The following is a 14326-nucleotide window of genomic DNA, read 5'->3' on the forward strand; positions in this document are numbered from 1 at the left end:
TGGTAAAAAGAAAAGACGGAAGAAAAAAAATGTGGACAGAAATATACGGTAGAAAAGCAAGGAAGGAGGGAGAAGGGAAAATGCAGATAGGAACATATGATAAAAGATGTTTGGAACTGTACGAAAAAATAAAATATAAAAAGCAGGAGAAAAGAAGAGAAGTAAAGAATTAAAGTAGTAAAAAAATATATTAAAATGGAAAAAAAAAACAAGAGAAATGTGTGAAAAAAAGGTTAAACTTGCAAGGAAAAATTGAAATAAAAAGGTAAATGATAGAATATTTGAAAAACGAAACGAGGGAAAAAGGAACAAAGTGAAGGAAAAGGAAGGAAAGAGATCAATATAAAGGAAGAAGGAAGAAAAGGGAAAGTAAGGGAAACATTCGAAAAACAAAACAAGGGGTAAAGATGCAGCGAATGACAAAAATAGAAATGAGAAGAGGGAAAAGAACCAAGACAAAAATACACTCATAAGTAAGGAAAAAAGAAAAGACAAACAGAGCCAAAAAAAAACTAGATGGCACAAAAATATAAGGGAAAAGAGGAATAGGAGAAAGGTCAAAATACTCGCAAAAATTAAGAAAAAGGAAAGAAAAAGACAAACATCGAAGAACCGAATTTAAATGAAAGAAAAACAAAAGCGAAAAGATAAAAAAGGAATGGAAGATAAAAAAATACACTTATAAGAAGAAAAAGAAAACACATGAATACCAAAACTAGATAAAGGGAAAAAAAAGGAGAAAAGATGGAAAGGGAAACTAAAACAAAAAAATACAATCATAGTTAAGAAAAGGAGAAAAACATAAAAACACCAAAACTTGATGGAAAAGATAAAACTTAAAAGCGAAGACTAAAAAAAAAGGGACTGTTGAATAAAAAAGAATATCATGGTAACTAAAGAAAAAGAAATAGAAATATGAGGAAAGAAAAAAAAATTGATGAAAGATGAAAATAAAAATGAAAAGGAGTAAAAAGAATAAGATAGAAAGACAAATACAAAAAAATACAATAAACAAAAAAATAAAAATAAGTACAGAGAAAGAAAAAAAAAGAAGGAAAAATAGAATAACAGAAATACAAAAATACAATAAACACAATAAATAAAAATAAAATAAGTAAAGAGAAAGAAAATAAGGAAAAACAAGACTAAGATAAAAAAAAATACAAATACAAAAATACAATACCAATACAAAAAATACAATAAACACAAAAAAATAAAAATAAAATAAGGAGAAAGAAAATGAGGGAAAGAAAAAATTTAAAAACAAAAATACAACATACCAAAAAAAAGTAAGAGAGAAGAAAGAGACAGAAACACCAGAACGCCAAAACTCCGGTAACAAGCGTCCAGGTAAGTCCAGGTAAGCCAGGCAATCATTTACAGGTGAGCGACGAGAGAAAGGTTGTTATGGTGGCTCAGAAAGTGTTCCGAGTTATATTTCTCAGTGGTGCACCGGTTCACAGCCAGCCAATGGTCTCGGGTTCGATTCCCAGGAGCTGTGGAGGCGATTAGACGCGCTCCCTTTACACTGTTGTTGTTGTTATTCATACGTAAAGGGTTTTAGTGTGTTATTCTCTCATTTAAATTCGAGTTTTTACATTATTTTCTTTGTTCTATATTATATTTTTACTTTTATTTCATTTCTATACATTTTTTTCTTTTAGTTTTAATTTTCAGCTTAATGTATTTCTATCATACATATATTTTTTTTTCCTTTTCTTCTCCTTATACTTTTCCTTGCAGTACTAATCTTTACTATTCTATATATTTCTATCAATCATATTTCTCTCTTTTTTCATGCATTCAACCTTCCATCTATTTTTTTAACCTTTTTACTGTATATTTATATCGTGTATCACTTTTTTTTTTACTATTACCCGTATATTCTATCTTTCATCTAATCAATTTCTTTTTCTTAAAGATTAAACTTTTTTTCACATATGATTATCTTCTATTTACTTTTTCCTCCTTTTCTTTCTCTATATTACATGTCTTTTATATAATCTTTTCGCACAGTTCCTGCCTTCCACCCAAACAAATACAGAGGAGTGAGTGGTTCAGTATTATCCCAACGTGACTGTCGCAAGAAACACAAACACACACTCACGGAGGAAAGAAAGAATCAAGGACCAATCTTCGAAGACACACCCAGTCACTCAAACCATTCTCGAGGCGACGCGGCGCTCCACGGGGAAGCCAGTCCACCCACGAGACACACTGAAGACGAGGAGCCGCTCAAGAAACAGAGTGGGAAGGGAACATTGAGAGAGACGGTAAAGGAAGACATTGCAATGGTGGGACGGAGAATAGGAAGGAAAGAAGAGGATAGAAAAGACAGAAAATGAGAAATATACGTGGATTAATAGTGGAAACGAGGGAAGGAAAGAGACGGAAGAGGAAAACAATGGCAGCGAAACGAAGAAGGGAGAAACCAAAAGCATGATTAGAAGAAGTCGAAGAAAACTGGAGAACGGAAAGAGTCTGGAAGGAAGGAAGGAAAGAGATGATAAAGCAAAACAAAAGACGGACGAAAAGTAGAATAGAAAGATAGAAAGCAACAGGATCAAGAAAATTACACTTGACAGTAGAGTTTAAATGGGAGAAAAGGTATTTAAACAGAAGATAAGACATGGTAAAGGATAACATTGATGGCAGAGCGAAGAGTAGGAGAAAAGAGTATGATGAGAATTATATATAGAAGAAGAGAAAGAGGAGAAGTATGGAAGGAGGAAAGGCGAAAGACAGTACAGGAAATCGCTGTTGAGTGGATGAAGAGAGAAAGAGAAGGATAGGAAGAAGGGAAAAGAGAGAGAGAGAGAGAGAGAGAGAGAGAGAGAGAGAGAGAGAGAGAGAGAGAGAGAGAGAGGATTATAGGTATTACATATGGAAGAAAAGTACAGAAGGAGAAAAACAGGGAAAGAGGGAAGGAAGGAGATGGTAAAACAACTGTGGTGGAATGAAGAGAAAGAAGAGAATGAAGAGAGGACGAAGAATGGAAAGAAAAGAATGAAGAAAAAGAAAAAAAATAATGCAAAAGAGAAGGAAATAAAGGAATAACAAAGAATGGAATCAGTGACATAAGCGAGAGGGGATGAAAGTGAGGGAGGAGAGAAGATGAAATTAAGGAGAGGAAAAAGAGGTAGAGAGAGAGAAAGGGAGGAAGAGGAAGAAGGAATGAAGAACGACTCTTAGGAGGAAGGAACAGCGCGGAAGATTTGTCTGAGGCAGAGCCAAATTGATTTACTTAACGGTCTTGAAAATATATTCATCGATGAGTATGTATTAGAGGGGAAGAGAGGGAAGGAGGAGGAGGAGGAGGAGGAGAGGAGGAGGAGGTGGAGGAGGAGGATAAAAAAGACAACGAGAAATTTTATACCAGTCAAAGAAAATACGCCATTCCCTCCTCCTCCTCCTCCTCCTTCTTTATTCCTCTTCCTCTTCCTCCTCCACCTCAGCCTCCAACTTCTCCTCTATTCTCTTTCTTCCCCTCTCGTATGGTTTTCTTTCAACTCAAATTTTTCCTCTGACCCATATTTTTTGCCTCATTTCTTTTCATCAATCAATTTTTATCTAGAACTCATTTTTATCTCAAGCAAAAAAAAAAAAAAATTCCTTGATTCCTCACTTTTCATCTTACATTCGCGGGACACACGACAGACGAGCACAAACAATTCTTAGCGTCTTGCAAGTGAAAGGAATCAATTAGAGAAAGCTTTAAATCGATGGCTTGTCACAGAGGAACAGAATTGGCCGGAATTCTCATACGGTGTTTCCCGGAAGCGACGTGTTTTTCTTCCCTTCCTATTATTTCTACTGTACGTATTTTCTTAGCGGACTTATTTTCATTATTGTTTCCTTTTTCTTTCTTTTTTGCCCTTGAGGTTTTTTTTTTCGTCTGCTGTAAAAAAAAAAAGTAATCAATTCGTTTTTTTTTCCCTTTCTCGTGTAAATGTGTTCATGTTTCGATATATGCTAAGTGGTTTCAGTTTATCTTATTTATTTTCTTAAGGTAGTTTTTCCTCCAAAATTAGGTTACAAGCCCCAGGTCAAAGCTCCTTGTGATGTGTAAACGCATCAGAAAGACTTACTAATACTAATACCAATAAGACCCGCCGCCGCACATTTAGAGGACATTATAAGACACTTTCGCTTCTCACATTAACAATTTCTAAGGTTAAAGAGGGGGTCAGTCGGGTTCTAATGCAAAGAGGGGGTCAGTCGGGTTCTAATGCAAAGAGGGGGTCAGTCGGGTTCTAATGCAAAGAGGGGGTCAGTCGGGTTCTAATGCAAAGAGGGGGTCAGTCGGGTTCTAATGCAAAGTGGGGGTCCGGCGGGTTCTAATGCAAAGAGGGGGTCAGTCGGGTTCTAATGCAAAGAGGGGTCAGTCAGGTTCTAATGCAAAGAGGGGTCAGTCAGGTTCTAATGCAAAGAGGGGTCAGTCGGGTTCTAATGCAAAGAGGGGGTCAGTCGGGTTCTAATGCAAAGAGGGTCAGTCAGGTTCAATGCAAAGAGGGGTCAGTCGGGTTCTAATGCAAAGAGGGGTCAGTCAGGTTCTAATGCAAGAGGGGTCAGTCGGGTTCTAATGCAAAGAGGGGTCAGTCAGGTTCTACTGCAAAGAGGGGGTCAGTCGGGTTCTAATGCAAAGAGGGGGTCAGTCGGGTTCTAATGCAAAGAGGGGGTCAGTCGGGTTCTAATAAGTGTTTCTTCAGGTTCACGGTACAGAGGAAGGGTCAAACTAGCAATAGGGTCAAAACTACTCCTGAAATGCCCACAACTCCTACGAAAGCCTTGTCAAATATGTGTTCTTGGGCGAAATGTCTTAAAATACGACCCTTGCAGTCCTCCATCAAGACCTCCATCCTCCACCCCAGCCTGGACTCCTTCACGCCCTCTCCACTTCTGAATTCCACCTCCTCCCTGGGACACAGAATCAGGGCACCACTTCCCGCCGGCCTCATCAAGTCGCCAATTCTGCTCACATTAAAATATTACCCCCACCCACCCCCGAGAGAGAGAGAGAGAGAGAGAGAGAGAGAGAGAGAGAGAGAGAGAGAGAGAGAACAATGTATCATTTTCATATTCATAGTATTCATCTCTCTCTCTCTCTCTCCCTCTCTCTCTCTCTCTCCTCCCTCCCTCTCTCCCTCACTGAGCCTTAATATTCCTCTCCTTCAGGATAATATTGCTATCGCTTGGATTACTCAGTCAATATTTCCCGCCCTCCCTCCCTCCTGTCTTTCCTCCATCGTTCCTCCCTCTCCTCTCTTCCTCCCACACGCCACCAGCTCCCTTCTTCTCGCCGTCTTTCCTATCGTTCAATTTCATCAGTCTTTCCATGTCTTGATTCGTTTTCTCTCAACGTTCTTTTCTCTTCTTTATCTCATTCGTTTCATTAACTTACATGTCGCTCTTAGCTGCCCTATTTATTTGCAATTTTATTTTTCCTCCAATTATTTTCACTTTTATTATTATTATCTATATTTGTGTTTCCATATCTTGATCCATTTTCTCTATCCACTTTTTTTCTCTTCTTTATCTGTCTCATTCGTTTCGTTCACTTACATGTCTTTCTTAGCTGCCCCATTTATTTGCAATTTTATATTTCCTCCAATTATTTTCACTCTTTTTTAATATCATCTATTTTTTGTCTTTTCTCCAATCCTTCATCTATCCTTGCTTGATTTATTTTTCTATTTTTACAACAAAGGAGACAGCTCAAGGGCACAAAAAAAGGAAACAATAATAAAAAGAAGCCCGTTACTCGCTGCTCCTAAAAAAAAAAATCAAAAGAGGTGGCCGAAAGAGAGGTCAATTTCGGGGTCAGAATACTCCATCCTGCTTCCACATTGCTCTAGTTTCTGCCCTGAGCTCGACTATTTCTGGATTGCTACTCTGTTATTTCTCCCTTTATATTTCTTTTTTCTTTCCCCTCCTCTCGGTATCCCTGGTGATGTTTCTCCCTTTATATTTCTCTTTTTCTTTCCCCTCCTCTAGGTATCGCTCGTGATGTTTTTCTCTTTATACTTCTTTTTTTTCTTTCCCCTCCTCTCGGTATCCCTGGTGATGTTTCTCCCTTTATATTTCTCTTTTTCTTTCCCCTCCTCTAGGTATCGCTCGTGATGTTTCTCTTCCCTTCGCCTTGACCTAACGAAGATACGTACTGTTTCTCTTTTAAATGCAGTGTCAGTCTACTTTAAATCTTATCATTACAAAAGTCTGTCACCTTTGCATTACTCAGATACTGCTCTGGCTTTTAACTTTGTATTTTCTCTGTGTTTGCCTTTTAAGACTTTCGTTCATTATCATGCTGTGCTATTAATCAAAATTCACTGATTTCCCCTAATCGCACATCAAATTTTTAAGCCCTACTTCATTATTTTTTATCACTCACAGGGAATTGAAATCAAACTCCTGCCTTAGCCGATAACAAAGACCATCGCAGACGTTGTCATTACCGCTCCTTCACGGCCGTCAAGACAGATAGATACACTCGCTCTCAACACCGCTGGAGAGGAGTGACGGGGTGCCGAGGCGAGCCAGGCTGTGTCAGGGCTCGTGTTGATCAGCGGGGCGTAATCACTGTTCGGTAGGCGTTAACTGGGCCGTGTCATGCAAAGAGCGCAGGAAAATGAGGGAAAATAACACACAGTTTAGAATATGCGTAAAATGTGGTATTAGATAAAGCAAGGTCGGTTTAGTTAGGAATAGCAACCCAGTATGAAATATGATGATGATGATGATGATGATGATGAAAAAAAAAAGAGAAAAGGAAAGGAAGACCAGCAAAACAACAACAGATACAAAAACAAACAAAAACAACAACACACCTACATAAGTCTGCCAGTGAAGGGCTTAAAGAATAACGCTGTGAACGCCTCTTCTTCTTCTTCTTTTTCTTCTTCTTCTTCTTCTTCTTCTTTTTCTTCTTCTTTTTCTTCTTCTACTTCTTCTTCTTCTTTTTTCCTTCTATTTCTCCTTCTTTTTCTACTTTTTCTTCTTTTTCTTCTTCTTTTTCTTCTTCTTCTTTTTCTTCTTTTTCTTCTTCTTCTTCTTTTTCTTCTTCTACTTCTTCTTTTTCTCCTTCTATTTCTCCTTCTTTTTCTTCTTTTTCTTCTACTTCTTCGTCTTCTTCTTCAACTTCTTCTACGTCTTCTTCTTAGTCTTCTTTTTCTCCTTCTCCATCTTCTCCTCCTCCTCTTTCTCCTCCTCCTCCTTCTCCTCCTCCTCCACACCCACAACCTCTCCACCCAATACATTTTCTCCACCACACACAAGAAAGAAGAAGCGAGCCGAACAAGACAGCTATTACCCCGCGCCTCGCCCACGCCATCACCTCAACAGCCCCTGCAAGAACCTCCCACGCCCCTGAAGCCTTCGTCAATTAACCCGCTGAGGGATGGCCGCGCGCCCTTCCAATATAGGGGTCAAATCAATCTTCAGGAAGCCGTTTGAGTCTGTGTTCTGAGGTCGCTGGGGACTAAAAGTATTAAGAGAATGAGTTCAACGTAAGCGGAGGAGGAGTGATAATGGCTGTTGTGTATTGGGTGAGGAGGACACAGACGTAGGAGTTGGGGTTTTTTTTTTTTTTTTTTTTTTACAACAAAGGAGAAAACTCAAAGGCACAAAAAAAGGAAACAATAATAAAGAAAAGCCCGCTGCTCGCTGCTCCTACAAGAAAAAGAATCAAAAGAGGTGGCCGAAAGAGAGGTCAATTTCGGGAGGAGAGGTGTCCTGATACCCTCCTCTTGTTTCAGAGTTTACCAGCGTGAGGGATGAAAGAGTGAAGATGCTGGTTAACTCTTGCATAAGGGGTTTGGACAGTATAGGGATGTGGTGCGGGGCTGGCAACAATTATTAGCTGTGAGGATTAAAAACGTACACCCACCCAAACACTTCCTTCTAAATTATATTGGTTTTATTTTTGTGTCTTTAGTCTTCTCTATCCTTCCTTTCCCCTTCCTTTTTTTCCCTCCTTTCCATCCATTCACTATCCTTTCCCCTTTTCTTTTTCCTCCTTTCCCTTCATTTCCCTTCCTCTTGTGTTCTTAGCCTTCTCTATCCTTCCTTTCCCCTTCCTTTTCCCCTCCTTCCCATCCATTCATTATCTTCTCCCCTTTTCTTTTTCCTCCCTTCCCTTCCCTTCCCTTCCCTCTTCCACTCCTTCTCTTTCCATCAATTATGAAATCTTAATCTCCTCTGTTTTCTCTATCCTTCCTTTTCCCCTCCTTTCCATCCATTCACTATCTTTTCCCCTTTTCTTTTTCCTCCCTTCCCTTCCCTTCCCTTCCCTCTTCCACTCCTTCTCTTACCATCAATTATAAAACTTAGCATCCTCAGCCTTCATTCGGGTAGCAATCACAGGCTGGGTATCTCCAAGTTAATATTCTCATTCAGCATAAATTCTGTTATTCCCACGAGAGTAAACACGTAATAAACTTTTTCGATATGGATTTGTTTAGCAGAGGAAGCATCGGCGTCTAGATCTACGTGAATTGTTTCTCATCAAGGCATCAAGAGCTCGCAACACATCTTTTCCCTATTTATCGTTCCCACAGGAGCAAATAAATAAGACAGCTTTTCGTTAATCATTTTTTCGATCGAGGGCGTGGGTTTGGTATAGATGAGGCCGCGATATTATGGCCCAAACTCTCACACATTTCCGGGCTTACATACACATTTTAAAGGCTTGAGTAGATGTTGCAGTTGGAAAGTTTCGTTTAGTCGGCGCAACATCTGTGGTCATATGCCGGAGAGAGACAGAGGGGGAAGGAATTATAGGAGAAGGGAACAGATCACAGGAGACGGGACATAACCCCTGATTAATACCTGGTACCCATTCACTGCTGGGTGGACAGGAGCGTAAGGTATCAGAAAAGCCGTGTAGATGTTGCAGATGTTTCCACGGGTAATCTTATGAGACTAGTGATAGTTGGACAAGGTATCTGCACCATGAACGTAAAAACAACGTTCATTTGTGGCCTTTGAAAATAGCTGCATCTAATTCGTACCCAAATCTAAAACTTGCACCTTCTAATCAAGCGTCAAATCTGTCTTTCCCTCAGGAGTAAAGAAGCTTTTTGCGTTAGGCGTCTCCCTCCCTCGAGCCGCCAACACTTAATCAGTGTCTCAGTATTAACCCAAATCTATAACTTGCATTCGCCAATCGAGCCAAATCTGTCTTTCCCGCAGGAGTAAAGAAGCGAGTCACCTTTTTGCGTTAGGCGTCTCCCTCCCTTGAGCCGCCAACACTTAATCAATATCTTCGTATTAACCCAAATCTATAACTTGCATTCGCCAATCGAGCCAAATCTGTCTTTCCCGCAGGAGTAAAGAAGCGAGTCACCTTTTTGCGTTAGGCGTCTCCCTCCCTTGAGCCGCCAACACTTAATTAATATCTTCGTATTAACCCAAATCTATAACTTGCATTCGCCAATCGAGCCAAATCTGTCTTTCCCGCAGGAGTAAAGAAGCGAATCACCTTTTTGTGTTAGGCGTTTCCCTCCCTCGAGCCGCCAACACTTAATCAGTGTTTTCGCATTTACCCAAATCTATAACTTGCATTCGCCAATCGAGCCAAATCTGTCTTTCCCGCAGGAGTAGAGAAGCGAATCACCCTTTTGCGTTAGCCGTTTCCCTCCCTTGAGCCGCCAACACTAAACCAATGTCTCCGTATTGACACAGCAAACATTCGCGTAGCGGCAAACACTCGACTCTTCTCCCCAGCGCCGCCGCGGCAGACAATAATGCTCCACGTTCTTTCATCCATAAGACAACATCATTACGGAGCGCCGGGACCGGGAACAAACCCTGGCTCATCCCCGTGTTTGGATTCCGAGCCTGCAACTCACGGCCATTCACTTCTCACTCTTTTCAGGGAGGAGTTTGAAGGATCCGAACCCACTACTCGTCCCTCCCTTCCTGCTAGCCTTCCCTCCCTCCCTTCCCTTCCCTGCTTGCCTTCCCTTCTTCCCCCTCCTCCCTCCCTCCCATTTCTCCTCCCCTTCCTCCCCTTCCCTCCTGTCTTTCCTCCCTTCCCTTCCTTCGTCAATTCCTGTCTTCCCTACCTTCCCTTCCTTCCATTCCTTCCCTTCCCTCCTTCCCTCCCCTTCCTACCCTCCTGCCTTCATGCTTGCCTTCTTGTCCATCCCTTCCCTTCCTTCCTCCCTTCCTGCTTGCCTTCCCTTCCCTCTCTCCCCTAAAAATGCAGCAGACAGACGTTTTCGATAACTTTAGAACTGAATCCCACTAGTGTTGTTTTTTTCGTCTCCCTCAAGTTTTATTTCCATGGCTTTCCTCTCATATTTTCGTATTTCTTTTCCGTTACATGTCGATTTACGTGGGTCTGTCTGTGTGTTTCTGTCTGTCTGTCTTTCTGTCTGTCTGTAAGCCTGTCTCTCACCTCGTCTTTGTGTCTCTCTCTCTCTCTCTCGTCTTCCGGGACTTGCTGTTCTCTCCCACACAAGCAACACTTTCGAGTCTCTCTACAGCAATGCCGCGCCTGTGTGTCCGGTCGGTCATTTGCAGGCTGCCGTGTCGCATTCACATTCTACATACACCCAACGCTCTCTTCGGCCTGTCTCTGCTCTTATTTCTCCGTCTGTTTCCGTCCGTCCGTGTGAATAACCGTGAGTGTTGGCACGTCGGCGGGTGACAGCGCGTGAGGCCGAGTACTCCAGGAATGAGGGAAACGTGATGGGCGTGAGCTGTACGGGGGACATGAGGAGTAGGAAGGGAAGGTGGACGAGGAGGAAAAGATTGGATGGGGAAACTATAACAGAGAGTGGTGGGAAAACTGTAAAGGCGAAGATATGGGGATGTGTGAGAAGGAGAAGAGAAAAGGAGAATAGACGAAGGAAGATAAATATACAATCATTTGGAGAGTTAAGGAAGTTGAGTATAGGAGAGAGAGGAGAAGGAAAGTGTTGGAAGAGAAAACAAAGGCGAAGATATGAGGAGGGATGTGTGAGAAGGAGAAGAGAAAAGGAGAATAGAAGGATGATAGCAGGTACGAAGGAAGAGATATACAATTATTTGGAGAGTTAAGGAAGTTGAGTATAGGAGAGAGAGGAGAAGGAAAGTGTTGGAAGAGAAAACAAAGGCGAAGATATGAGGAGGGATGTGTGAGAAGGAGAAGAGAAAAGGAGAATAGACGGATGATAGCAGGTACGAAGGAAGAGATATACAATTATTTGGAGAGTTAAGGAAGTTGAGTATAGGAGAGAGAGGAGAAGGAGAGTGTTGGAAGAGAAAACAAAGAATGAAAGGATGATAACAGTTACGAAGAGAGAAATTAAGATTATATGATTAGGGAAGGTAAATAAATTGAGTGTAGGAGGGAGAGGAGATAGGAGGGTAAACTTTCAAGCCGAAGGGATGGAAGGAAAATATAGAAGGAAGGAAAAGCTGCTTAAAGTGAAGGGAAAGAGAGATAAGGATGAGAGAATTGTAGGAGGTAAAAATGAGGGAGTTAAGTAGGCTGGGATCATAAAAAGGAAGCAAAATAAGGGAAAATGAAAGAGAAGGAAAGGCGAGATTCTAAAGGTAAAGGGATTAGAAGGATATGTGGAAGGAAGAGAGACCGAATAAAGGGATTTTGGTGAAGGAAGAGAAAATGAATATAGAGATTGCGCGCGTTAGAAGCGAGCAAGCGAGGCAGAAAGGAAAACATAAAAAGGAAGGGAAAGTGAAGCAAAGGAAAGAGAAGGGCAACTGAGCGGGTAAAGGCGAAGAAGGGTTGAGAGGCATGTGTGGGAGGGAAAGAGAAAATAAAAGTGAGGTATTATGGAAGGGAGAGAGGACAAAAAAAAAAAGGTTGGGCGAGCTGGAAACGTGAGAAAGACAAAACGTTAAGATGGAAAGAGAGAAGGCAGAAGGCAGGGTGAGTTTGTGAAGGGCTGAGTGATGGAAGAGGTGCGTGGGAGGGAGGACTATGGAAGAGATGAGTCGTGGGAGGGACAGAGGAAGATAAAGAAAAAGACGAAGAAAAACGGGTCTCGAATAAAAAAAAATCAGCGTGTAGGAGAAATTGAATCAAGAAAATTATGAAAAGAAGAAATTTGAGAAGAAAAAAAAATCGACGGAAAAAAGGGAAATGATTATGATAACATGCCATTAATAAGCGTAAGGATATTGAAGAAAAGAATAGAGAAAAAAACCATGACGAAATATTAAGAAAAGGGGAAAGAGGAAAAAGGAAAAAAACGGGAGCTTGAGAAAATAAAGAAAAGTTTAGTTAGACAATATGAAAAAAGAAAAAAAGTGTCGATGATGAAAATAATCCAAGAAAATAAATAGAAAAATGGACTGAAAAAGAAAGTGAAAAGGAAGAGAGGAGGAGAAATGGGAGAGAGAGAGAGAGAGAGAGAGAGAGAGAGAGAGAGAGAGAGAGATACACAGACATACAAACACACACACACACACACACACACACACACACACACACACACACACACACACTCAGGCAAAGAGACAGAGCAGGTGTGATGGATAAAGGGGCGTCAGAGGAAGGCTTAATGGCAGTGGTTTGAGGATGGGAGGAAACTAAGGGAACGTAATGGCCTAAGAGGGGAGCGAGAGGCTGAGGAGGAGATGCTGCGAGTGAGTAGGACGGAGATGAAAGGAGAAGATGCTTGATAATGTAAAGAAGAGCATTGATGGAGGCAGATGAGAGAATTGAAAGGGGAAAGGAAAAGAAGGAATTGGAAAGAGAAGAGAAGTAAAAGATTGACGATAGAAAGAGAAGAAGAGGAAAAGGTTAAGGATAGAAAGGAAAGAAGAGAGAAGGCGCCTGATAATGTAAAGAAGAGCATTGGTGGAGGCAGACAAGAGAATTGAAAGGGGAAAGGAAGAGCAGGAATTGGAAAGAGATGTTTAGGAGTTGTATAATGAAAAGACGAGGATATAAAAGAAAAAGTTAGTTGTGTGACAGGATTAAATAAAGAAGAAAAATAGGTTAAGTAAGGAAAGAATTGAAATGCAAGTCGGGGAATTATATAATGAAAAGACGAGGATGAAAAGGGAAGCAGTTAGTTGTAGGATAAGTGAAGAAAGAAGAATAAAAGGTTGAGGATAGAAAGGATAAGAAGGAGGAGGTGATTGTTAGTGTGAGGAACAGGCTTGGTGGAGACAGACGAGAGAATTGAAAGGCGAAGGAAAAGGTGAAACTGGACGGTGAAGTTGAAGAATGATTAAAAGAAAAAGTAAGAGGATGATGAAGGTAAATGATTGATTGTGTGAAAAATAGGATTAAAGAGCGGTGAGGAACAGGCTTGGTGGAGGCAAAACGGAGAATTGAAAGGGTAAAGGAAAAGATGAAATTGGAGGGTAAAGTTGAAGAATAAATAGAAGAAAAAGTAAGAGGATAATGAAGGTAAATGATTGATTGTGTGAAAAACAGGATTAAAGAGCGGTGAGGAACAGGCTTGGTGGAGGCAAAACGGAGAATTGAAAGGGTAAAGGAAAAGATGAAATTGAAGGGTAGAGTTGAATCATTAGAAGAAAGAAGAGGAGGACAATAAAGGAAAGTGGTTAGTTGTGCGAAAAATCGAAAAATAGGATTAGAGAAAAAAAGAATAAATGCTAGAGGACAGAAAAATTGGACTGGTTGAAATGCGTAGAATTGTATTGCAAATAGACAAACTAAGAACACGAAAAGGGAACCAAATCAACTCAAAAGACAATGATAAAGAAAAATATGGTTGAATATCTATATTGATGAAAAACAAAGAAAATAAAATGAAAAGTAATATAGCTAAAAGGTGAAAGACAAATAAAGACAAAAGTTTAGAGATAGAATAATTAAATGTGTGGAAAGACTTGATATAATTTACATCAAAGTAGTAATGTAAAAAAAGGTAATTAAATAGACAGATAAATTAAATAATGATGACTGAAGATTAAGCGCGAAACAGACCATAAGAGATAAAAAAAAATAGAGAGGAAGGGGATGAAAAATAAAGATGTAGATGGTGTTTGGTCATATGAAAAACGTAATTAGAGATAAACAGAACAACGAAAGAGGGAGGGAAGGAGGAAAGATGATAGGATTAAGAAGCGAAACTCGGTGTCAACACGGAGCGAGGAAACAAGACAAAAATAATGAAAAAAAAAATAGTATTAAAAGTTCGATATATCAAAGACGAACGAGACTACCACTACTACTACTACTACTACTACTACTACTACTACTACTACTACTTACATAACTACCGTAACCATAACTCTCTCTAACTCTCCAAATCCTTCCTTGTCATTACCTCGAATAGTTAAAATTCTTCAATACAAAAAAAATATGCCAAAATATCACTTCCTTCTCTTTATGATCTTT

Source organism: Eriocheir sinensis, chromosome 62 (genome assembly GCF_024679095.1).
Source record: "Eriocheir sinensis breed Jianghai 21 chromosome 62, ASM2467909v1, whole genome shotgun sequence".
Taxonomy (NCBI): domain Eukaryota; kingdom Metazoa; phylum Arthropoda; class Malacostraca; order Decapoda; family Varunidae; genus Eriocheir; species Eriocheir sinensis.